General features: G+C 57.2%; 1 long non-coding RNA gene across 1 annotated transcript in view; it reads right to left on the reverse strand.

The window, feature by feature from the left end:
- LOC141577433 (uncharacterized) overlaps nt 1-3,023 on the reverse strand; it is a 23,042-nt gene extending 20,019 nt beyond the window's left edge. The window contains exon 1 of the long non-coding RNA XR_012506303.1: nt 2,867-3,023. This is a non-coding gene — a long non-coding RNA (uncharacterized LOC141577433). The remainder of the gene's footprint in view (nt 1-2,866) is intronic.
- Between the last annotated feature and the right edge of the window lie 5,503 nt (nt 3,024-8,526).

Below are 8,526 nucleotides of genomic sequence, written 5' to 3' on the forward strand. Positions count from 1 at the left end.
AAGAAGCGAGCGCTCGCGGTCGGGACCGGGGAGAACCCGTGCGTGCCACCTCGCGAGGAGACGCACCCAAGACCGCGTGGGGACGGGACAGACGCCCGCCCCCCACCGGCACATCACCCGGCCCCACCACGATCGCTCCCACGCCCGGGCGCGAACCCCGCTGAGGGGGACCCACCCGGCGTGCGCCCGGCCACGTCAGTCCCCCCCCCGGTACAGGGTGAGGACTGACGTTCAGGAGGCGGCCCCGGCCCCACCGAGGGTGGGGAGCGGCCACGCCTCGCTTACCGTCTCGACCCCTCCCCCACGCCTCAAGAGAGGCGCTCGGGAGACACGACCACCGCAGGGGTTACCCGAGAGGACTCGCTGGGGACGGGAAGCGATGCCGCCGCTCGGCCTCGGGCACCTGAGGGACAACCTGGAGCGCTCCAGGGGCACCGCAGAGGACCAAGGCGAGACACGCTCACACCCCGACGAGGGGGTACGTGGCGTGGCGGCGGGGCAGCCCTCCCCCGCCGCGGGGGAGGGCCGCTCGCGAGACAGGACGCCGAGCAGGCGAGGAGGCGAGAGTGTCTGCCGCGTCACAAGACCCCGGCCCCGCCGACACCACAAGGCACGGGAGACCGAGGTCGGGCCGGAGTCCGCACCCCTGCCTTCCCCCCGCCACCCACGGGCGGCAGAGGAGAGGCGAGGGGCCCGCAGGCAGAACGAGAAGAGAAGCCACGTTCGCCATGAACGTCCCCGTCCCTCGTCTGGCGCGGCTTAGGCCCGGCCCGGGGGAGCATGACTTCACCACATCGATCAGGTGAGTGAGTGAGCGAGCGAGCGAGCGAGCCAGCCATGTGGGGCAGGGAGGCCCCAGAGGGGAGGGCCCGGCGAGGACAACCACCAGAGGGGCCTGCTTCAGCCTCGCCAGGCGCCACCCACTCCTCAGTCCTCTCCGAGGAGAGCGGCCAACGACCCCAGGCGGGGAATGCCTGACACGCGGCACGGAGCCTACGGGGGTGGGGTCGTGCCGGCCACCACCGGGTGCCTGCGGCGGGGAGCGCACGGGGTAAAAGACCCACGCCGCCACCTCACCCCACCGCCCTCGGGCCACCAGAGACCGGAGGTGGCACCACGGGCCACGTCAGCCGGACGCACACACGAGAGCCGGCGCGCAGGCCCGGGCGGGCGGCTCAAGTGTCAGAAGCGGAGTCGGCTACCAGGCCAGGGCTCACGCAGAGAGAAGCCCAGAGCCCCGCACGCGTCCGGAGACCCAACACTCGGTGACAGACACCGAGGAAGACCGTGTCAGCACCTATCTGCTGGCAGAAAATGCCCAACACGACAGGAAAAATGACAGCGCCCAGAAACGGGGCGGGTCCACGATTTGCAGGGGGGGACCCCGGGACCTCGGTCCGGCCACCTGCCCCCAGCCCTACCCCCATAAATGGCAGCCCCGAAGCTCTCGGGGGCCATCTGATCGACCGGGGTGGGGGGGTTGGTAGGGGGAGGGGAGAGGGGAGGGGGATTAGGAGGAGGCTTAGGAGGAGAAGTGGGAATGGGAATGGGAATGGGAAGGGGAAGGGACGAGAGGGAGACGGGATCAGGCCGGGGACGCCCTGCCCTTTTCTCGCCCGCGTGGCCGGGGACTCGGGGAGATGCCACAGAGGCGCCTCCGACGAGAGGGCCCCCCACGAGGGACCGCTCCCGAGCACCGGGCCCCGGGCCGGGGAAAGCCTGCCTCCCCCACATCCCTCGCAGGACGCCCCCGTGCCGGTCCCCGAGTCCGGATGAAGTCTCGGTCCCTCCAACGCCACCGGAACCCACGCGGGCAGGCTTAAGGGGCGGGGGGCACCCCCCCTCCCAGGCCTCCCGCGCCAACAGGGGCCGGCCCAGCCACGTCTCCGGATCCATCGGGACTCAGAAAACATTTCATCCAAGGAGGCGCCTCCGACGACCGGGAACCCCAGCGCGCCCGTCCCCGGCCTCACCGCACTGGGCCCGGGCCGCTCCTCGCCTCACGAGCAGTCGTCCAAGGGACGCAGACGAGGGCCTGACCACCTAGCCGCCGGCGGCCCGGGCGCGGGACACTCTCTCCCTTTCCCCCGCGGCGGCAAGGCGCAGGCCGTGTCCGATCGGCTCGGGTCGGTCTCCGCGGCTGGAGGGGCACAGGCGGATGCTGGTCGACCAGGCCAGGCCACACGGCTTCCCCCGGCACACGAGATCCCGGGAGCGCGGCGACAGTCACCCCCTCATCATCCTGCGAGTCCAATCTGCGCCGAGAGCAGGACGCGCCCGCGGCTCAGCGCCACGGGGACTGTCACCGCCGGTGTCGCCAGCCTCCCCGAAGTCTGCCTCGGGCCCCGCCGCCGAGCCCCATCCCTTGCCGAGGTCGCCGACGCTCGGGAGAAGAGGGACAATCTCAGAGCGGCAGCCAGATGGCGCCCGACAACCGTCGCCAACGTCCCCGGAACCGATCCCGACCGCCGCCGGCCGCCCAAACGCCCGAGCTCGTCCCGGACTGAGGCGCCGGGCGGCCCCGTGGCGTCCGCCTCGGAGCCCGCTCACCCTCGTCACGGCACGGCACGGCACGACACGAGGCGACACGACGCGACGCGGCGCGACGCGACCCCGGCAACAGATCAGGGCGGGGAGGACGGAGGGAGCCGGGGTTTGGCAAGACACGGCCGGCCGGGCGGCTGCCGCGAAGGGGACGCGCTCCCCACGCGATTCCCCGGGCGGGGGAGATCACACGGACACGCCGGCGGGGCCGGGGCCGACGCCGCGGGTGGCCCAGAGCGACCAGGACGAGATCCCGGGTTCCCGGGTGGGAGGTTGGGAAGGGGAGGAGGGGAAGAGGGAGGGAAGGCGGGGGCTGGCAAACCGAAAGCAGGCGAGCGCTCAGAGAACAACGCAGGAATCGGCTTTGGAGTCCGTCCTCTCGAATGCGGGAGGTCTTTCGAAAGCAGACAGGCAAAGCCCAGAAGCTAGAAAAGAAAGGATGAAGACCGCGAACCCCATCGAAGCGGAAAGAAAAATCGATCTCGGCACAGATCGCGACAAAGCCCAAAGACAACAAACGGGCGCCTGGGGAAAACGCACTCGCGGTCGGTCGTGAGAACACGGACGTCAGCACGGCTGACCACAACCGCAGGAAGGAGGAGGGAAAACAAAAAAATGCGGGCGGGGGTTCGGGGGGGCGAGTCGATAGCCACCCGCTCGGTAAATCGAGGTTCAGTGCATCTACACAGAGCAACACTGTGCATGCGCATCCGCGTGTCTGGGTGTGCGTGTGTGTGTCGGTGCGTGTGTTTGACACAGTCAACGTGGACAAGGAAACTGTAGCCCCATCCGAAAAAAAAAAAAGAAAGAAAAGAAAGAAAGAAAAGAAAGAAAGGAAAGAAAGAAAGGAAAGAAAAAGAAAGGAAGAAAGGAAGGAAGGAAGGAAGGAAGGAAGGAAGGAAGGAAGGAAGGAAGGATGGAAGGAAGGAAGGGAGGAAGGAAGGAAGAAAGGAAGGAAGGAAGGAAGGAAGGAAGGAAGTAAAGAAAAGAAAGAAAAGAAAAAAAAGAAAGAAAGAAAGAAAGAAAGAAAGAAAGAAAGAAAGAAAGAAAGAGAAAGAAAGAAAGAAAGAAAGAAAGAAAGAAAGAAAGAAAGAAAAAGAAAGAAAGAAAGAAAGAAAGGAAAGAAAGAAAGGAAAGAAAGAAAGGAAAGGAAGAAAGGAAGAAAGGAAGAAAGAAAGGAAGAAAGAAAGGAAGAAAGGAAGAAAGAAAGAAAGAAAGAAAGAAAGAAAGAAAGAAAGAAAGAAAGAAAGAAAGAAAGAAAGAAAGAAAGAAAGAAAGAAAGAAAGAAAGAAAACATGAAAACAAACGACAAAACCCACCACCAAAGGGAAATCAAGTTGTAGAACTACTCTGGGGTTTAAAAACAAAAACAAAAACACCGTAGAAAAAGCACAACCGCAGCCCATCAGGGGTTCCTCTCCTCAACAGCCCAAGAACTCGGTCAACTCCACCTCCTAGAAGCCAGAAAACCAGGGATGAAACACGTGCAGGAGACCCAAACGGACGTTTTCAGTTTAAAAGGAAAAAAAAAAAATTATTTTTTTCCTCCCCCAAATGGGGGAGGGGGCGAGGGGGAGGATGGAGCGTAGAACTCAGCGGCAGAGTGCCTGCCCAGCACGCGCGAGGTCCAGGGTTCGATCTTCAGGACTTCCGTTCAAGTCAATAAGGAAGTCGGTAAGTCAGGCAATCACTAAGTCAGGCAACAAACCAGCAAAAGAAACGAATTACCTCCCCTCCCCGAATAAACAAACAACCACCGAAAGCAACAACAGCAGCAAGAACCAAAAAAAAAAAGGCCTAAATAAATAAATAAATGTAAGTAAGTAAATAAATAAATAAGTAAACAAACGAACACAATTTAAAAAAGGGGAAAACGCACGCATTTCCGTTTCTAAGAGATATCCGGACAGGCCCAGTACCTGGAATCACGACAGCAAGTTCCAAAAACAAGCAGAAAGTGCCTGCTCCTGACGGAACACGTGATAGAGATCACCGTTCGAGATGGGGCCGGGTGGGCGGGCTGGCGGGCGGACACAGAGCTCTCGACTCATACCTGACAGACTCCGCTCTCCGACGGAAGACAGAAGGCAACACGGAACAGGGGTTGGTGGTGGGGGCGAGGGGGAGAGGGCGAAACGGAGGTGGAGGAAAGCCATTAGGGAAAACAGGACAGAAGTCCCTCAAAACATTCCACAGAAAACTCCTGGAAGACCCGGCAGTTCCACTACGGGCCCGCGGATGGACGAATGGACAGTGCCACGTGGTCTGGAGAGACCTACACCTAGAGGGGATGATGTTAACTAAGTGACTTAAGTTCAAGAGGGATGTTGTCACTTCGAGGCAGAATCCCCAAGACAATACGCAGGAACACATGCAAGGAAGCTGAAACAGGCTCATGGATACCAAGAAGGAACAATGAGTGCAATGGGTGAGGGAGAGGAAAAAGTACAAGCTTCCAGTTAACTCCAATTAATAAATACACAAATTACGGGAGGTCATGGACAGCAGGGCGAGTAGAGTCAATCCATACTATTGTCATGACGCTGTCCGGTGACTGATCCGTAACCAGACTCATCACGGTGATCATCGTGGAACATGGAAGAATCCCGAATCGCTATGTTGGACACGTGAAAACGGACATCCCCTTGTCAGGTCAATTATGAGAGACAGTAGGAGAGAGAGACACAGAGAGAGAGAGAGAGAGAGAGGGAAAATTCTCACTGTCTTACCGGAAAAAAAAAAAAAAAAAAGAGTTCAGTGAGATAAAGAGTGGATGTAGGTGAGGGCAATAGGTGGAGGAGATGAAAACCACGACGGCGACACATGTGCGGCATCCCACACGGTGGCAGTGCAGTGTGATCCTATGCATGCTCAGCCGTCTCCTAGCCACCTCCAAGTTGACATCCAGGGTCATCCTTTTAGGTTTCGTGGCTGCACTTTCGTCTGTCTCGGGCAATACTCTCCCTTGATTTTCCATGGGGGAAGGGAGGTGGGGTGGCCGGGCGGGCCACACCACGACACACCGCGTCGCGCGTGACCTGGAAAACAGATACACACCCGCCCACCACCCACGGGCTCCGAAATCGGTCACTGGTCACGACGCACACTTCGTCGGTCCCTTACGGAGCGATGGCGGACCAAACAGGCAGCGGCCAACTTTGTCGTGCACACAATGACGGTTCGTCCCTCGTGGAAACAAACTGATGACGAGACAGCGTGGTCAGGGGGCGGGTGTCCTTTCAGGAAGACAGAGTCATTGAAAGTCCCGCACACGGGAACTGTGCCAAGGGAGATCTCCATCACCCTACCCAACCCTGATCCAAATTCTCGTTCGGGCAGCTAAGGGTCAAGGTCAAAGTTTCTTTCTTCCCGGGGCAGGGGTCCTTTTGGGCCTCGATGGTTGTTCAACTGGAGAGATCACCCTTGGGCTGCATATACACTTCGGGGTGGTCCACAGGGTTCCACGACAGTCCCGCCACCAGGCAGGTGGTTCCACCTGATGAAACCGGTCTGGTCTTTCGTTCCAGGAAGACAAAGGTCCGTGGCTGAAGCCAACGAGAAACCCAGGGTGTGAGTCCGGAGCGCCACCAGTCAGGAAGATGTCTAGGCGTCGGGCTCGAAGAGGCTCGGGTGGCCTGAAAAACGCATGCGGGTTCAGGTCCACTTTCTGAGTGGCCTCCACAGCAACGGGCAGGAGGAGGGTCTCGAGAGGGGACACGGCAGTGACCTCTCTCCAGCGGATGTCCAGCTGCTCAGCCCGGCTCGGCGGGGCTTCAGGGAAAGGGCGGCTTTGGTTCTCGAGGATGCCAAGTCCAAAGCGGGAGAACCATGGGCAACGGGAGTCGGAAGAGCGTTGGCCAACCATCGGAGAAAACTCGAAGCACGCGTGACGTGGCCCAGCGTATCAGTGGAAGGCGGGGCGGGGCGGGGAGGGGGAGGGTGGCGGGAAGCACGCAAAGATGATGACACAGAACCGCATTCTCATCTCTATCACGCTGTACGAGAGTTTCCACTGAGAAATGCTCCCCTTCCCCTGGTCTCTCCAAGGACGCGCATTTCTACCAAAAAATCACCCCCATTCAGACTTGTCGGCTGGCCAGATCAGCATACTTCCACGAAATTCGGCCTGAAGAGGGACAGACGTCCACGAAGCATAGCCATCGCCCCTAGAGGCTCTCGGACACCCGCTCTGCTGGAACGTTTCCTAAGGACGGCAGACGAAGACGGTCTCCACATGCTTTCCAGGAGACGTTCCTCAGAACGAGACCGTGACTGTTCCGAAGCCCGAATCGGTCACAGCAATTGTTCACGAGGAAGTCACGGTGAACCATCTGGGACACCAGTCTTTCCCAACCGGTCCACGTAGGGACACGATTTGGTCCTAGCCAGAAACAGACACTTTCTCCTCACAGCATCCTTTTATTTTCATTTAAATTAATTTATTTTATTTTATTTTATTTTATTTTATTTTATTTTATTCTGTTTCATTTTGTTTTGTTGTATTGTATTGTATTGTATTGTATTGTATTGTATTGTATTGTATTGTATTGTATTGTATTGTATTGTATGTTTACATATGTACGTATGTAAGTAAGTATGTATGTATTCCGGTCTGTCTGTCTGTCTGTAGGTCCATCCATCCTCCGAAGGTATACCAGTCATGTCGGCCAACACACTGACAGATCTCGAGTCTTTTCTGTCAGAAAGATATTAAAGCACGTCCCCTTCGACTCATGGAGCCAGGAACGAACGCTTCCGTATCTCATCTTCTTTGGAAACGATCTAAACATTCCAGGGACGTTGCCAGATGCTTCAGTTGCAAGGGACCAAAAACTACGTGGAGGAGGCACCAATTTTTCAGAGATGGACCGCCTCCCCCACACACACACACACTACCCCCTCGGACTGCTTGGGGTGTGAACACTTCCTGAGACTTGAGACCGAGCCAACCATCGCTCCCAGACTCTTTTTTTTTTTTTTTTTTCCTGGCTGACACGTTTTATGACAGAGATAACCCACAGGAACTTAATGGATTCGGGGTAAACCTAGGGAGGCGAAAAGTTTCACCTCGAATGCTGCTCGTCACAATCAAGACATGGCTCTTTTCACGAGACCGATCCCTTGACATTTGCTTTTCTGGATGAAAGGATCTGTCCTAGATCATGTCAACCTGAAGGAAAACATTTGGGTTCCTTCCTGTTCGCATTCCCTGCCTGCATGTTCCCTTGAAAACCAGTTCCATAGAGCTCTTTCATGAATGAACTCTGGCAAGTGTATGTGGAGGAAGAAACATGCCAGGCCTACAAGCCGGGGACATACACAAGTGCCTACATGCATACATGCATACATGGGACCGGGCCCTTTCCAGATCCTTGGACGGCAGTACCATAGAAATGAGGATGGCTTCCACAAGACTCTCAGGCAAGCCAAGCTCTTTTGCGAAAGCGATAGCTTGTGCACAAAGGAGAAGGTGGCATGAGGGGAGAGGGAGGGGGAGTGCCAGCTCCCTGAGCAGCAGGGGCCATGCTTTTCTACCTAAAGGAAGGGCTTTGTCTCAGGATCACTGATCACTTCCATAAATCATCCGATATCTTGGATCGGCCGCAGGCGGCTCCAGGGTGAAGAGCCATCGCCCCAGGCTCTGTGGGGAATAGAGAAGACTTCCGTGAGGGGAAAGAAACGCATGAGAATTTTCTGCAAGAAAGCTCAGGAACAGATAATGTAAACACGGAGAGTTGAGCTTCCTGTCTCGTGACAACTAGGTCTACTGGGTCATGTCACAGAGAGCAAGCGAATCCTTTATTCCCCTGAGCCTTTTTCTTTTTCTTTCTCTATCTTTCTTTGTTCTTTGTTCCCTTTAGAGTGTGTGTGTGTGTGTGTGTGTGTGTGTGTGTGTGTGTGTGTGTGTGTCTGTGTCTGTGTGTGTGTGTGTGTCTGTGTGTGTGTCTGTGTGTGTCTCTGAAACTCAGGTACTGCCCTGTC

This window comes from Camelus bactrianus, chromosome 4 (assembly GCF_048773025.1).
Source record: "Camelus bactrianus isolate YW-2024 breed Bactrian camel chromosome 4, ASM4877302v1, whole genome shotgun sequence".
NCBI lineage: Eukaryota > Metazoa > Chordata > Mammalia > Artiodactyla > Camelidae > Camelus > Camelus bactrianus.